At 41.3% G+C, this 17,488-nt stretch overlaps 1 protein-coding gene across 1 annotated transcript in view; it reads left to right on the top strand.

Annotated features, from left to right (window-relative positions):
• The first annotated feature begins 11,391 nt into the window (after window positions 1–11,391).
• Window positions 11,392–17,488, top strand: part of LRRN1 (leucine rich repeat neuronal 1) — a 41,291-nt gene continuing 35,194 nt past the window's right edge. The window contains exon 1 of the mRNA XM_045989619.1: window positions 11,392–11,834. The gene's annotated coding sequence lies outside the window, so the exon portion shown is untranslated. The remainder of the gene's footprint in view (window positions 11,835–17,488) is intronic.

The raw sequence follows: 17,488 nt of genomic DNA on the forward strand, positions 1-17,488 counted from the left end.
CTGCCAACACCAGCTGAGCTTGCACAGGACCCAAGGCCGGTGGAGGTGTCCTAATGACTAGACTAAACAACATTTCTTAAATCCCAGTGAACATGCCGGTAATTTAACATATATTATCCCAATTTAATACTTGCAACATGATGCAGTTACTATCATTATTCCCATCTTCTAGGTAAGTTAGTTAAAGCTCCACAGGGGCTAAATCCAGAGCCCAAGCTCTTAGGCACAATGACACAGTATATCCCAAGTTATCAGACAGTTGCTGGACATACCATGTCTAATAATATGGTGTCTCACTGATGTATGACGTCTTCAGAGTGCCTTGGTGATAACAAGAATGTTATTATTTTCTGGTCATTGAAGTATGTTATATTCCAAAAGATTATGTAAACAGGTATGTGTACAATTTAAGGTAGCTTAAGTTTGCTTGTTCTTTCTTCTGATTGTTGGACCTTTGTGCTTGGATTTTGTAAAGCTGAGCTTATGCCAAACACTGCAAGCAGTTTCCCTATAACGGCATCTGCAAATACTCACAACTTAAAAATGTTTCCCTTGAAAGTCTCAAAAGACACCCTTCTGAAAAGAAATCCTATCCACCTTTGTCAAGTGTTCCCCTTTTTTCTCTTACCATTTCCCTTCCTTTTGTGTGAATTGGATGTTCTTGTACTAATATACCTAATTGAGGGATTCAACTAAAATGCAAATGTACTTGAAGCCATAGTCCCTGGGTATAATATTCTTAACTACCGATAATTACAGAGAATATATTGGAATTAGCCAAGCACGACAGGAAAAAAAACTTCTTTCAACACCTCTACTTTAATTTAATCTGGGAAATGCATAGAATCAAGGAATTTTAGCCCAAGACAGAATCCTAGAAAAATCTAGTTAGGTGGTTTTCTAACTTTGGTCTACAGCGGCCTTGGGGCCTATTTAGTAAATGACCAGCCAACAAGACCCCATCATCATCAAGGAACTGTGATTGGTGAAGGTTGAATAGGGACTCTGGCCATCCTAAAGGAGCACTGATGGCAGAGACTGTGAGTTGGCCCACCCAGCACCCAGTCCAACCCCCTTCTAAAGATGGTTTCCTGTCCTAAACAAGGCCTGGGTTCAGTCAAGCAACACATAGGTACAAGTGAGCTACATGAAAAGGCAGCCACAGGCTGGGGGCTCATATCTGGAAAGGACCATGGCAGCATCTTAGGGAGGGCTGTGCAGTTTCTAGATTCCAAACCACAGTGTAGTAGGGATCAAGTGCTTCCACTAGACGAGGTGCCTGATGGTTGGGCATGTTCTCTGGCTGCTTTGTTCTTGGATGTAAGCATCCATGCCCAGCTCTCCAAAGACCCAAAGACTAACTGGTACTTCTTTGTAAATCTCTTCCAACCTAAACTATCTAAAGTAGATTTGATTGTCATAACCAAGAACCTGGACAAATTTGCTTTTATGTACTCATGTGGTATTTCCTTATGATTTAATTTAACTAAAGAATTATGGGGGGAATTCTGTGGTTTTCACACATTTTATCAGCAACCTCATTTTTCACATAAGGAAATTGAGGTTCAGAGAAGTGAAACTATTAATGGTAAATCTTAGTCTAGAATCTAATTCTTTCTGTAGGCTCACCAAGCAATGTTCCAGGAGTGACCATTACTGGTCCTTGGCAAACTATATCCCACATGATTGTTCAGCCCTTAAGAATCAACTAGGTGGCCCATGGCTGGCCCTTCATGCACACCTGTCCAAAAGCGCTAGTGTTACAAATTGAAGTTTCATTGCTTTTTACATTTCAACAATTTTCAAATCCCTAGCTATTGACTTTCAAATCTTATTATTTTGTGAATGTGACTGTTATTCTAATAAAACCTGAGCAGTGTTTCTCATATTCTTCCTTTCTAGAAGTATTAAGATATTTGGGGACAGTTTCTTAGACACTACTTCAGTCTGTTTTATTTTTTTTAATTTTAGAAATGTTTTCCCAACAGGTGTTTCTATGTCAATATAGTAAAATGATGTAGGTCTTTCATATTATATTATTATAGCCTAGGTATGATGGGACACTATAGATCATACCACAGTTACCATAGCTAAGAGCAAGGGCTCTGATATCTGGGGCAAGTTATCTAAGATCTTTGTTAAAATCTCAATTTTACCTTATCTTAAAAAAAAAGGAAAAAAGAATGATAATCATACCTATCTATTTCATGATATTGTTGTAATAATCACATGGAATTCATGTAAAAATTGCACCATGTAGCTACATTTGTGGTGAGCATAACATAATATACAAAGTTGTTGAGCTACAATGTCATATACCTGAAACTAATGTAACATAGTGTGTCAACTATACTTCAATAAAAAATATTTGTACCAGTCTATCATATAATACATGCTTACTAAGAATTAGCTGCTATATTTATTATTACTGTCTCCTGACTTTCAATCCTAGACTCTTAAGAGACTTTGAGAGAAACTATGCTATAGGTCACTAAACTATTGTCCCAAGGTCTACTGCTACCTGTTCCACCCAGAAATAAGGGGGAAGAGAGCAGGAACAGTTGGTCAGTGCACTCTATGTTAGACACCACCCACGTCATGAAGGCTGTCATGATCTGCGGAAATCTACCTCTCCAAGAGCCTTCCACTCTCATGGCATCATGAAAAAATAGTCTACATAACCCATAGTTTGCAAAGCTTTCTTGAACAGTTGATTTGATCTAAAAAACAACTCTATGAGGAGGCAAGCTGGACAAATGTCTTTACTCTGACTTTCCAGGGAATACATTAAAGCTAAGAGGCAGTTAGGGCACACTGAGAGGAATACGATTGGTCAGTGGCACACTCATATCTCCTGACTTTGGCCCAGGATTCTGTAGAGATTTGTACACATGTAATGTGTGAATAACATATCTGAATAGCCCGTTCTGAATCAATTTATAAATGAGAGGTTACACACTCAAAATCGTACAGGTGAGTAACATAAGTGTGTGAATCAAACTGGGTATAAGGCAATAGGCACAGTGTGACTGAATCATCTAAAAGTTCATACCTCCCTAAAGGGATTTGCCTTCAAGAGATTTTAATGTAAATGTGCAGACCAACTGGGACACTCACACACTACTTGTAGGAATGACAAATGGTACCACCACCTCGGAAAGCAGTTTGGCAGTTTCTTAAGAAGTAAAATATACATATAAATATTTATATAAATACGTACCATATGATCCAGTCATTTCATGCCTGCATATCTACCCAAGAGAAACGAAAGCATATATCAAGCCAAAGACTTGAACACAAATACCCAAAGCAGGTTTATATGTAACGGGCAAAACCTAGAGCAACTCAAATGTCCATCAATGGTGAATTAGTAAACATACAGTGGTATATCTATACAATGGAGTTTTATTCAGCAATAAAAACAATGAATACAACAACAGGATGAATCTCAAAATAATCCTGCTGAGTGAAAGAAATTCTAGAAAATACTTTTTCATTTATAGTGACAGAAAGCACATGAGTTTACTGAGTCGAGGGATGGGTAGCAAAGAAAAGGGCATGGCGGGTAGGATGGAATTAAGTACAAAAAGGCACAAAGAACCCTTTGAGGCTGAGGGATGTGTTCATTATCTTGATTGCGATGAAGGTTTCTCAAGTTTATATAGTCAAAATTGTATGATATGTGTAGGTTATTCCATGGCAATTGTGAAAATTTGTAGGGCAACTGGTATAAGTACTACAAACTGAGAAGCTTCAACAACAGAGATTTATTCTCTCATTGCTTTGAACACTAAGTTGGAGATCAAGGTGTCAGCAGGTTGGTTCCTTTTGAGGGCTATGAGGAAGAATCTGTTCCGTGCTTTGCTGCTAGCTTCTGGTAGTTTGCCAGCAGTCTTTTGTTTGTTCCTTGGTTTGCACAGCATCACCCTGATCTCTGCCTTTGTTCTCACATGGTGTTCTCTGTGCGTGTGTGTCTGTGTCCAAATTTCCCCTGTTTAATATAGATACCAGTCATAATAGATAGGGGCCCACCCAACTCCAGTGGGCTGATCTTAACAATTACAGCTGCAATGACCCTATTTCCAGATAAAGTCACATTCTGAAGTAGAGGGGTTAGGACTTCAGCCTATGAATTTGCGGGAGACATAATTCGACACATACCAGCAATTACACTTAAATAAAACTATTTATGAAAAAAAACCTGCCAAACCAATTAAACCCAAATGCAACTGTCAATTTTATGTAATAAAAATTAATTAATTAAAAAATAAGTCATCTCGTGAAGTGTGAATATGGTACTGATGCCCAATCTCTCCTTCTCTCTCTTTCATTTTTTTTACATTTTTACATGCTTAGACTATATTATAGGGTGACTCAGTTTTCTATCCTTTTTTTCTCCCATCACTTTTAACTTGTGAAATTTCTGTGGACCTTTCTTTCTTAAAATGTGCTGAGATATCATCTGGCCTTCACTGGTGAGAAGACATCATTTATACATCAAAACCACTCTGTTTTTTTTTTCTCATCAACTCCAAGTATTTTAAGGGCACTGCTCAGCATCAACATGATCCTAAACACAAATGTAGAATGCTGGCACTAGATATCATTTCTCTGCATTCAATTATAAGAAAGTCACTCAGATATTCAGAATACCCTTATATTTATTTTTCATATTATTATTGTAATTAGAGCAAATTCAGATTTCTGAGAGCAACCTAGCAGACTCTTGAGAGTATATCCACAAACTTCTGGAAGGTCTGAGGATCCCAGGGAAGGTCACACCCATGTTAGAGAAAGATTCCTGATCTGAAAATCTAGAGAACGAGATTTTAGGCTTGGTGCTCCTATTAGCCGGCGCTATGACTTTGGGTAAGGGTTTGAATCTACTCAGATTTCCCAGATGCTCTCAAGTACATTAGTGTTGTTGAGACTTGGATTTGCTCACCTGTAAAATGAAAGGGTTGAGCCAGATTATCTCTAAGTTCTTTTCAGTCATCAACTCCAATAGTACTTGCTAAACTGAACTGCAGTATGGACTTGCTTCTCGTGACTAGCGTAAGTTTATACATCACATGTCTTTCTGCAGGTTTTCTTACTCCCAAAGTCACGAAACTCAAAAACAAAGTCCCTTTTCCAAAAGACAGCATGCATTCAGTGCAAGGTTTTGGGCAAGGATATAAAGTCAAGGGCACAATGTGAACCAGATTTAAGAGAATAAGGTATTCCAACAGATGATTAGTCTGGTAGAAGGGTACTTAGTTATCCATGAAAATGGAATCGGGGCAATGCCTCACTCAGAAGAAACTGTTAGCATCTCAAAGATAAAAAGTGTGAGCATCTCTATAATAAAAATAAAATGAAATGAAGGCATAACGCAGACAAACCTGACAGAGAAAGGTGTTCGATGAAATGTAAGGAGAATTCTGTGAGCTTCCGTGTTTCTGCAGAATGTATATAAACCGGTTGTACTTACTCTACCTGCTGATCTCTCTTTTATAGCCTGGTAGGCCCCCTAGGGCCAAAAGTAAATGTGGATATTAAATTTATGATAATAGGGGCACTGAATTCCAGTGCAGTAGTCTCTAAGCATTCTCTTATGAGGAACAATTGTGAAGTCCCTTAAAGTTTTATGATTGCTGAAAGAAAAAGGGTGTTACTGAAAGAAAAAGGAGTATAAGCTGCTGATAAGGCAGCTGATGGTCTTCCTCTCCCTGCTGGAGGTCTCTAGGAACTCCAGAAAAGTAATGTGAGACGATATTCAAGCTGGCAATCACCCGACACCAGTTTTAAAAGGAAAAGGATAATTGGAAAGCCCTGCCTAGGAGTTGTTTCAAGTATATTTTGTTTCCTATAATGATAGCCTCTTACTTGCCATATGATGCTGATAGAGACATTTCCTCCCTCCTATTTTATCAGACTTGTGATTGGGACAAAGTAAGATGAGAGCCCTCAGTAGGAGAGAATGCTATATTGCTAACATATGTAGCTATATTTTAATATGGATCTATAGATATAAATCTATATAGATTTTTAATACAGATGATATGTTGCAAGACTTCTTCCGTGCCCTTTGGGGCACATACCTGGTCTACATTCCCCATGTTCCCTGGCTTCTCTGTGCAGTCTTTCCTTGGGAGTTCTTGATCACAGAATGTGGGAGGAGGCGATGTCAGCCATTTCCTAGCCTGCTCCGTAAAATTTGTCCAAGCGGTCCTTTCTTCTTTCTCTCTTTCCCTAGCCTCTATGTGAAGGGAAAGAAGTCTGAGGAAATAGAAGAGGAAGAACCGACTGATGGAAGCAGCACAGGCCCTGAATGACCCTGAGGAGTCCACTCAGCCAGGAACAGTCTCCCTTACATGAGTACAAAAGGACCTGCTTATTTAAACCACCAGAGTTCTTTGGTTGATTTGTTCGAGCAGCTAGCATTCTATTACCTAATTTGTTGATATTTGGTGAATGCTTGCTGTATGCTAGGCACATACACACCTCTTTCATTCTCACAAACCCCACGATATAGGTGCTGTTATAAATGCAGAGCTTAACTTGTTCAAATTCACACAGCTGTGTCAAGCTGACGTATAAACCTCAGACACACAAATCGAGAGCCCTAGCTCATGACCATTGTACGATACTTCCTATCTCAATAGAGGGAAACATTACGAAGTGTAGTACCTGGCACAAAGTACTTAATTTATGTTAGCTCTTATTATACAGGGAAAAAGAGAAATCAAAATGGAGAGCGAATAACTGAAAACAAAGAAACTTGATTCTGCTATCAATAAAATATTTACAATACAAAAGCAAAAAACCTTTACAACCTTTTATTTTTTAGTAAGGTCTGGCTGCCTAAAGGTAAATAGTAATAAAAATAGAAAAAAAAGTCAATGTTAAATTGTTAATCCAAACTATTGTATACGTATCTATAACTCAATAACCAAAATGGGCATTTGTAACATGTATTTTATTATAATATGTCATAGCAAATGACTGATAAAGCCCTCATTTCTCATCAACAGAAGACTGGAATTAAACAGTCATTAAGCATTATAGTTTCAAACACTTTTTTAATGATATGAAGAAAACGCTTATGATATAATGTATGCTCCAGTTACATAAAGACATTCATTGATTTAATTTACTCAATTCAGTGATACAAAAATGTTTAATGAGTACTTAATACATGCTGAATGTTGGATTAAGAGTTAGCCCTCTGGGCTCTGGGCTCTGCCTTCAAACAGTATATACAGTCCAGCTTTTTAGTGCAGGCTTTATCTAGGGCTTAGTTGCCTTATCTATAAAAAAAAGGAGGTTAAATTAGATGCTCTGCAAGAATTAAGTTCTGCAAGTGAAAAATAGGATACTTGATCCCATCAGGTGTCCTAGTTCTTGTATCTGCAAGATTATAATTCAACTAAAACTATAACAGTACCGTGCACTTACTAATGTGAGTTTCGTTTACCACAAAGAACCATCTTGGTCTGCCTGGACTGAGGGTTTTCCTGAGATGTGAGACTTTTAGGACTAAATCCTGGACAGTCCCAGCCAAACTGAGACAGTGGGTCACCTTAGTTCCATGCCAAACTATAAGACTTAACATAAATTACAGAAACCTCAATTTTGTGTTTTATTGGAATGATTTTGTGTTGGAATGACTTGGTATGCAGAACAAAATTGGAAGAATAGGAATTACATATAAGTTGTAAACCCACTCAATTGTCAAAAATTTTTAGAGAAACAGGGGCACCTGGGTGACTCAGTCAAGCATCCAACTCCTGATTTCAGTTCAGGTCATGATCTCATGGCCCTGGGATCAAGCCCCAAGTCAGGTTCTGAGCTCAGTGCAGAGTCTCCTTGGGATTCTGTCTCTCCCTCTGCCCCTCCCCCTGCTCACTCTTGCCCTCTCTCTCTCTCTCTCAAATAAAAAAAAAATAAAAATAAAAATAAAAAAAACTTTAAAAATTTTTTTAGAGAAACAACACTTTTGGTATGAAATTTAACAATAATCACATCAGTCACATAATTATGTGCTGTAAAGTCATTATCCTCTAAGAGCTTGGTGGTGTTTGTTTTAAAACTACAATATTAATTCAGAGGCTGTAAAGAACACTGACTACCAGCACTCTATTAATATTTCAATTAGAGAGAGACATATTTTCAACTTTTAAAAACTGTCATTTTAAATGACATATTATAATTTCATTCTCAAAATACAGATGTTCTTTTAAAGATTATTCTAATATGATCAACCATCTACAGTTTCATTTTTCTTTTTTCCCCCTCATTTACCACAGAGATCAGTACAGTTAGGCTAATACCAATTATAATGTTTCTTCAAACAAAGCTAAAGAACCTCAAGCGGATGTTGGGGGAACTCAGAGGGATCTGTAGTGTCTCAACGTGGCAAGCTCCACGGCAAGAACTCCTCCTTACATCAGTAGTAAGATCCAGCTCTCTTGGGAACTCATAGGCCCTGCTGTCTATTTCCACTGTCTTCCAAAACTTCCAAGAAGTTCTACAATGCCCCAAATAAATATTAGAATAAAGTCTTTTTCCACTAGTAGATTTAGGACCCCAGGACTGGGTGAGTTCACTAAGAGTAAATTCAGATAGACTTCTTTTTTTTATTGTTTTTATTTATTTACTTGACAGAGATTATAAATAGGCAGAGAGGCAGGTGGGGGTGGGGTGGGGCGTGTAACTTTATACTATGTCTTCAGGAATTCCCTGCTAAGCAGAGAGCCCAATGCAGGGCTTGATCCCAGGACCCTGGGACCATGACCTGAGCTGAAGGCAGAGGCTTTAACCCACTGAACCACCCAGGCGCCCCTCAGATAGTCTTCTAAAAGAGAAACAAGTGAGTTTGGTTTAGTTATCTTGGTCCATTGACTGGGCGTTTCCTCTTCATTCACTCCAATGACGAAGGGCTTCTGAGAGTCTATAGGTAAAATAATCCTGAAACCCTTTTACAGATTCACTAAAAGACAGTTTCTAAAATTTGGACCACTTACCATTCAGGCAATTTATTAAATTTCCAACCACTAGACTAAATTTCAGATTCCTTTGTAATTGCTATGCGTACATTTGTCTTCTTCTGTCCCACAGCAATCTTTCCAGCACAAAACATTCCCCATCCTTCTGCCCAAGCCCCCTCTTCATCTCGGACACATGGATTTCTTCAAAATGATAATACTCTGGAGCCAAATAAATGCACTGGTCAAGTAGAAATAGGCAGAGCTTCCATTCTTACTGTTGCCTTGGGGAAGAAGGGAAGAAGTCTAAGTAAATGAGACGCTGACTTTAAAAGAAATGAATTGAATAGTTGTGAGACAAGTCTTTTTTTCTCTCATTTGTGGTGCCGATGCCTTTAAAATATTCTGTCACCTGCGTCAGTTTTGTGCATTAATTATTCCATCTGTCTGACCTGATGTTTGGCTTTAGTCTTCACTATCTGGCTAATAATACCTACGGCTTACATTTGTTTATTACTTACTATATACCAAGAACTGCACTAAGCATATTTCTCAGTCAGCATAACCCTTTGGGATAAGTACTGTTATTAACCCCACTTTACAGCCAAGGAACCTAACGCTCCTCCAGAGGGACACCTTTCATAAATAGCAGTGCCGAGATTTAAAGCAGTGTTGGCCTCATCCACTGGTGCCTGATTTAGTTTCTCCTTAGCTGGGCTTCATACCATTCTCATGAAACCGCTTCCAAAACCTGGAGGCTGTTATCAATCTTGCCTCCTAGAAAGATAATTCCCCCCCCCCCCCACCGTTAATTGCTTCAACTGCTCCTGATGGCATACCTCTGTAAAGCCCCACTATGCAGTGTCTAGCATCAACTCCCTTCCATTCCCAGAAACACAGGCTGGAAAACCTAAAGGAGACTTCCTAAGAAAACTGTGTTCTATCATTCCCTGATCATCCAAGTTGTGTATTTGCACCAGAGGCTTGCCTTCTTTCAAATAAACTCTAACTTACATATAATCAGTAGGAGAAAGCAGAAAAGAGACAAAAATATGAATCTTAGGAAATTTTCTAGACTCCACTCGCTTAGAAAGTTCTTAAATCTTATTCATTTATAGGCAGTACCCTCCCACCCCAGTTGCAAGGGGCCTTTTTACATAGCTGTTCTACTCATCACCTACCTTCTACTCTAAACCCTAACGTCTCCTTTCCCTGGAGCTGTGACCCACTGGTATCTCCACAACAGTTCCACAATAACATAAAGGAGATGAACATTAGCAGCATCAGTATTTCTCAGACATCTGTGAAGGACATCAAGAAAGGCTATAAAGACCAAGATAGAAGATTATTGTTATTAATTCACACTATGTCTTCAAGGAATTCCAAAGATGATTCTGCAATAATGTATCCTTCCAAATTCTCCAAAAATTCTAAGCTTGGACATCATGAGGAAATGTCACCACACTCTTGCCTGAAGCTGTTCAGTAATGAGGGTCAATAATTGTCTAGCAGATTCCCCAGTGAAAAGGACCAAAGGCTTCTCTCCAGCCTGCTTCTAAACTGGTCACTGGAAGTTGAGATTCAGGTTCATGGGTGGTTTCCAAAAACCCATTTCCACCTTTTGCTCTCAGACACCCCCCACTTTGAATAGACTGCATTCCCAACACACTTTCACACCTAACAAACGGGAAAGCTGTAATTACAAAGTTTCGCATTTTTTCTGAAGCCTTCCTAAATCAGAAGTGGCTTCACCATTCATTTAAATGTCCGCAAATACTACTTCCCACGACAAGGGCAGGAGCCAGTTCCACAGCCACCTAGATATGCAAACACACAACCCAAGTGACCACCATGAGTGCAGCGTTGGTGGTATAGTGGGGAGCAGAGCTGCTTTCCAAGTAATCGCCATGCATTTTAAGACAAAGGTCAGATTTCATACTGAAACTTGGCTCTCTCTTAGGTTGATTTTTGCGTGATTTTTAGCCTCTGAGCCCAAGTTCTACGTTATGCAGAGACTGGGCCCCTTTGTACCTAGGTAGGTCCTTTTTTTTTTTTTTTTTTTTTTTTTTTTGGTATGTCTTTTGCTAGGAAACGGCGGTATGCTTTGCCTCTATAACCCAGCCGCAGCCTGTCGTCCCCTAAACAAAAAGCGGCGGCCCACGGCTCCCTGCGGCGGTCGCGGCAGCGCAGGGCGGCCCGGCCACCCGGGACCCGTGGTGCTGCGCCTTTGTTGGGCGGGCTACAGATGGTGCCCCAGCACGGGGCTGAGCCGGGGGCGGGGGGCCGGGAGGGGGAGGCCGGGAAAGGGGTCGGGCGGGAGGGGAGGAGACCGCCGAGCAGCCAATCGGCGCGCAGCCCATCAGCTGACCGCTTTTGCTTACACCAGGTGCACGCCGGCTGCGGGGAGCACAAAGCGGGGCGCACCGAGGGCGCCAGCAGCAAGCCGGGGACCTAGGCGAGGCCCGTGCGCCAGCGCCCACAGCGCCCTCCGGTTGGGGAGAGGGGCTGGTGGCGTTAACCCAGGCGGCGGAATCCGCGCGGTGGCATCCCTACTTGCCCCGGGTGCCTTCCTCGGGACCTGGCCGCTCTCTGCCTCGCCCTCTGCACCCTACTTCTCCAACCTTCCTTCCCAATCCTGACTGCCTCTGCCCGACCCCTGAGAGTCGGATTGAGCCCAGGCCCGCGCAGCAGCTGTTGCTCGTGTCGTTGCCTCTCCTCCTGTCTTGGTGATCTGCTGGGAACCCCCCAAGGAGCCAGTGCGCGCTGCGGGCTGGGAGGGAGGCGCCGCTCAGCCCGTCGTCCTCCTCCTCCTGCTGCCGCGGCGGGTCCGTGCGCACCCCACATCCCCGCCAGCCGGGCCTCGGGGTAAGTGCGCTCCCCTAGCCGGGGCGGTGGCGTGAGGTTTGGGCTGCAGCTAGGGGAAGTGGAGGCAAACTTGGCAGCGTGGCGGGCCCGAGACGGTCTGGGGAACGGCGGGCTAAGATCGCGGGCCTACGGGGGACGAGGGGGCGCGGCTCATGGAGCTGGAGGAAATGACCAAGTCGGGGAAACGGGAATCTACTAACCCTCTCCCTACCGTCTTACCACCTCCTCCCCAAAAACCCCACAGTGGTGGGAGTACAGCGATAGTTCGAATGAAGGCCAGACAGAAATGGGCAAAAGGCAGTGACAGGAGACAAGCCCGCTGAATTTCAGGGACCGAGGCGCGGGAGGGTGATGCCCAGGGATCCAAAGGAAGGAGGGGCTGGCTGCTGGGATGTGAACCGGTGAGGCAGCCGGGGCCGGAGTGGAGCGCGTAAAGGGGGCCTGGGGAGTTGGAAAGAGCCAAGAGATGGGAACGGAAGGTGGCAGGTAGTGGGAAGAGGTTAGAGGAGGGATTTCTTGGCGGTGGTCTTGGTGGTAAAGAAAGGGTCAAGCAATGCAATTCACAAAGCTTTGAGAGTAATGAGAGAGCATTCGGAAGAATTAACTCAGTTGCCGGGCAGTGTAAATGGGGAAAAGACCTCACCCTGCAGGTTTTGAATCTAGGAGTAGCAGCCTCAGGAGGCTTGCGAGGGATGCCGAAATGTCAGGGAAGCCACCGTCTGCTCCGGGAACAGAGCCGGTGCTGAGTTCCCCGCTCGGCCGGGGTCGGAACAAGGAAAGTTTGCCAGCGAGTGTCCTTTGTGCTGTGTGGAGAGGGGTGTGGGCAGCCCCTGACTTGGCGTTCCCCGGGACCCTGTCGCGACCGCCTCCCGCGGCAGCTTCCCTGCCTTGGCAGGCTGAGGTGGTGTAGAAAGATCCCACCACGGGAGCGGAGCCACGCACCCAAGACTGGTGGAAGACCCGTCCCGGGACCCTTCCGAAGGAGTCGAGGTACACACGCGGAGTGGGACACTCGGCGGTGGTAGCTGAGCTGGGAGAGGGGAGTCTTGTCTGTCGGGTTCACTGCTGTAGACCCAGGGCCAAGTACAGTGCCTGGGAATGAGTGAATGAATGAACGAATGAATATCAGGGTGTTAATAGTTTTGAGGCATTTGAACCACACACTTGAACTACACAGGCAAAGACCAAGAGCCCAAGAAAATGGATCCTTCCCTAAATCTTGTATCACCATTAGCATTTTCATTTCCAGACCTACATAATAAAGGAAAAGCCAGATTAAGTGAGGGAACAGGTATTGCTGATTTGGGATTTTGCTTGCAGAATTTTCTGAAAGACAATATGTTGTTCTGTTTTGCAGTATGCTTTGCTGCTACGGTCTAAATAATATAATATGTGCTCATTACTTCCTTTTTTTAAGAGCTAGGACTAGAGATGTTGAAAGTTCAGGAAGACACTTTGATCAGTGTAAGTCTAGAGTAAAAGTGGTGTTGTTGGTTCCTTGGCCATGTGTGTCCCAAAGTCTCTGATTTGCATGCAAATGTGAGCGAATCCTGGCAGATGTCTGGCCTCATCCATTCACATTGAAGGAATTTGAAAAGACAAGGAGTCTTTAGTTAACAATAGACCTTAAGAAAATGGAATAAAGGCGCAGTGTGAGTTTTTCTGTTTAGGAATTCCATGGCTTGCTGACACCTTTAATTCAAGAGCCAAATTCTCTGAGTGCTATTGTGTTGAAAGCTCAAAGTACTACTTGCTCTTTACCTGGCTGAGTATTTTTGTGCAAAATGAAGCTGGATGTTCTGAGCTGGATAGTGAGGAAAATGTTTATATGAAACAGGCAGTAACTTTAATCCATTTCTGGTGGTTTGAGGTGATTACTGAATTGACCTTTTAACTTTAAGAGTTTTTCTTTTTCTTTTTGTAATTTTACCCCCTGCTCACATTTGCTGTCCATCCTCAGAGATAGACAAATGGGGAAAATAGCTGTAGTGGACTGACGTGAAGAATATTTACTGTTCAATCAAAATTATTTTAGTTGTTAAGACATCAGACTTGCAGAACTGAAGGTAATGAAACCATCATGTTCCTAGTCACCTGAGGGGTTTTCAGGTCAGAGGACCAAACAATGAATGAATGGGAGGCAGTCATGCATTGGACCCCAAACTAGGGAAATTTTGCTTTGTCTAACATTAGCTAATAGACCACTGCACGGCTCACCTCCTGAAGTGTGACCACCAAACAAAAGGCGGGTGGTGTGGGCTGCACGTGAGCCCTGGGATTATACCTACTGACAAGCCAGCCCCCTTGGCCTTTTCTTTTGTCAGTCTGAAATACTGTTGAAGGGAAAAAGAACCTTTTCACTAAACAGCGCTTGCCCCTGTCTTCTATATATTCACTGAAAGGGACATTAAAATACCGCTCCCCCCCAAAAGACAACATTGTTTTGTGGGCTTAGTGTTTGCAGGGGAGGGGTGCACAACAGATGTTAGTCGGTTATTTTACGTGTTTCCTTTAAGTTGTTTTTGCGGTTCAGTGACTTTTACACATAAGGCAGTATTTTCCCAGGAGGGGAGACATGAATTGAGTCAAATTTAAGTAAGAAAATGTGATAGCCAAGATTACATTTTGTTTCTTAAAGCTATCAAGTCAGAAAGTAACAAATCATTATAATAAACACTATCATGATGGAAACCTGAGATTCTGTCCTCATTATGGACTTGAGGGTTAACTATAAAATAATTGACTTTTCTAAACCAGGCTATCAACCATTTTACTGTCCTGTATCTAGGTATTGTTGAAACAAACCAGCTAACTTAATGACCACAGCCTCACATTTGTGAAAACTCTGGTTATTATCCTGCCTATGTGAAATCTTTATTCTGCAATTCTCATAACGGAAGATTAGAGCGCATTCCTTGGTAAATGAAAGTAATAAAGTACTTACTGTTTTGAGAAATCACTGTGCTAAATAAAATCATAGACCAGATCTAACTGCAGACTGTGGCCCTGAACGATAATACGTGTAGCTCTGCATAGTATCTGGGATTCAAAAAAAGCAAGGGAAAACTCAGCCATTGATCTCTCTCCAGTTAGGCCCTGCTAAAGGCTAGTTTCTTGACCTGAACTGCTGGAGCAATTACCACATATCCTAAAGCAGTGACACTCATGGGAAAAAACTGGTAGGTATGTAAAGAAAATCTGCCTCTGTAGAGTTCTATTGCTACTTTCCAAGTTATTTGGGTATGACTATAAATACACAGAATGGCGGGCTTTTTATGCCACCATAAATAAGCCATGCACCATAAATAAAATATAGTAAATTATAGGATCTGCATGTCACTTTTTACTAAACTTTCATAATGCTTTCTTAAAATTTATTTTCAGCTACAAAATAATAGTTCTTTGAATGATTCACTTGAACACTAATGTAAGGTTACTTAAATATTATATTTAATTTCTCAAAATTATTATGCTGAATATCTATTTGGGGTTAAGCCAGTCAGGAGATAAAGCAAATTCCATTTTAGAATCATATTTTGGCTTCTGGGAACAATGGAAGTTTCTTTGACTCATGAATAGAGCTTTGATTAATATTTTATTCAGGGTGAGAATATAATTATATAGATGAAGTCAGGAAAACATGTATCCTCTCTTGTTTTTGCCTTAAACTGTAGAATGGAGACAAAAGTTAAACCTTATCTATACAATTCAAAAGTTACTATCCAAGGGAATCTTTCGCTCTAGAAATCTTAACTGACATTTGCTTTCTAAATTTTTTTTTATTTTAGCATATTACCATCTGCCTACTTTATAGGTATATTACAGGGTATGACCTCTAAGTCTTAAAACATAGACAAATGCATAATAAATAGTCGGCAATGCATTTACAATACGTAAGAAAAAATATAGTATGTATTTCCGGACCAATGGCACCTATAGAACTGTTATGCATATTATTCAACAATTAAAATATATGCTATTTTATGTTACACTTTTTAAAAAGAAACATTGGGGTTACATATTATTTTATTTTTTACTTTTTGGATATTTTCAAAAGGTCTAGCAAAGGTAGGCTATCATTAGCAATTTTACTCATTATTTGGTTGATAAGGAAGTGACTATCTAGTGCTAGCTGGCTTATCTTAGATGTTTCATAACCCCGCCAGCCCGAAGTTTTCTCTTTTGTAACAGGATAGTGTTGTGCGGATAGAGCTGAGAGGACTAACTTTCTCAGTGAAACTGCTAAAGGGTTCGTGGCAGCTGTGCTTCCATAACATAGCGAACAAACATTTAACCTGGATGGAACTGTTACACTTACTGGACTGAAAATCATACCTGACACCCAAAGAAACTAAGCTTCAGCTTTCAGTGCTACACAACCGAGTTCTGTCAACTCGGACTTGAGACGCTGCTGCATCGACTCTACCCCACTTGGATTTGAAAGCTATGGAATGAAACTGCTTTTACAGTGGCTTATTGCCTTCCATTTACACTCCTTATGGCCAAGGGTTTGGAATGCTCTTTGAAGGCTCTGATTAATATAAATGAGTTGTAATTTTCTGAGCCAGGCCATCCTACCTCACATCTATTATACCCCGGGCAGACATGTGGACTCCACAGCTGTCCCCTCATTTGTGTATGAAACAGACACATTGGTGGCATTTTTTGGTTCCCATAGTTACAATAACAATGTACATGTGACATGACATCCTTCTACGCGAAAGGTTTTTTGTATTTTGTAGAACTGGGAGTGAAGGCCAACTGTAAAGTTTGGGGGATACGTAAATTAATCTGCCATTGTTTTCTGGAGCCACCATTTCAATCATGAGAGGAGAGCTGTCCCTCATTGGTGTCCAGGACAGGGCCATTGCAAGACTTTGGCTCACAAAGACTTCCAAGGGAGGCATTTGCAACAATGCACCACCTCTATAGGAGAATGTCCATTAAATATTCATTTCAAAATATTTGCTCTTCCTATTTATGACTGCCCTTTGTAGAGATAATGTATTAGCATAGTCATTTTCAATTCCTACAGGAAAAAAAGACAGTACCAGTATTAGCATCCATCTCAGTAAGACCTAGGAGACAAAAAATCAGTTTGCACTATTAAGCAGTAAGCACAAAGAGAGAATCTTCATTTAGGAACACTAAAAAGCTTTGCAAAGAAAGAAAGGTTGCTTAATTGGTTTCATGCCTATAATTTTCCCCTCTAGAAAAAATGTTAGCATGGCAATAAAGAATATCATTAACCTGCATTGTTATTTCACAATAGTAATAAGTCTTAATTTGCATCCATAATAATCACTGTAATCAAGTACTGTACAGGGAGTCAGGAAGGCATAGGCTCATTTCCCAGCTCTGACACTAATGACTGAATGTGTGACCTTCTAGATGTCCTGCAACCCTCCTGATGCTTCATGTCCCTGAGTTGTTTTAAAGGATGCAGGAATGCTAGATGTTTCTAGCAATACCACTGCAAGGAATTTTATTTCTGCCCTAAATGCCGTGATTGGATGGAGAGCTAAAGGTCTGGGGGAACATAGCCATGATGCTCTTTTCTGCAAGGTATTTTTTTCTGGCTCCCAATCCCACAGCTAAGAAAATTTTTTGTGCCTTTAAAAATTTTCTCCCCCTAATGTAACAGTTCCCTCACT

This window comes from Meles meles, chromosome 20, assembly GCF_922984935.1.
Source record: "Meles meles chromosome 20, mMelMel3.1 paternal haplotype, whole genome shotgun sequence".
Taxonomy (NCBI): Eukaryota; Metazoa; Chordata; class Mammalia; order Carnivora; family Mustelidae; genus Meles; species Meles meles.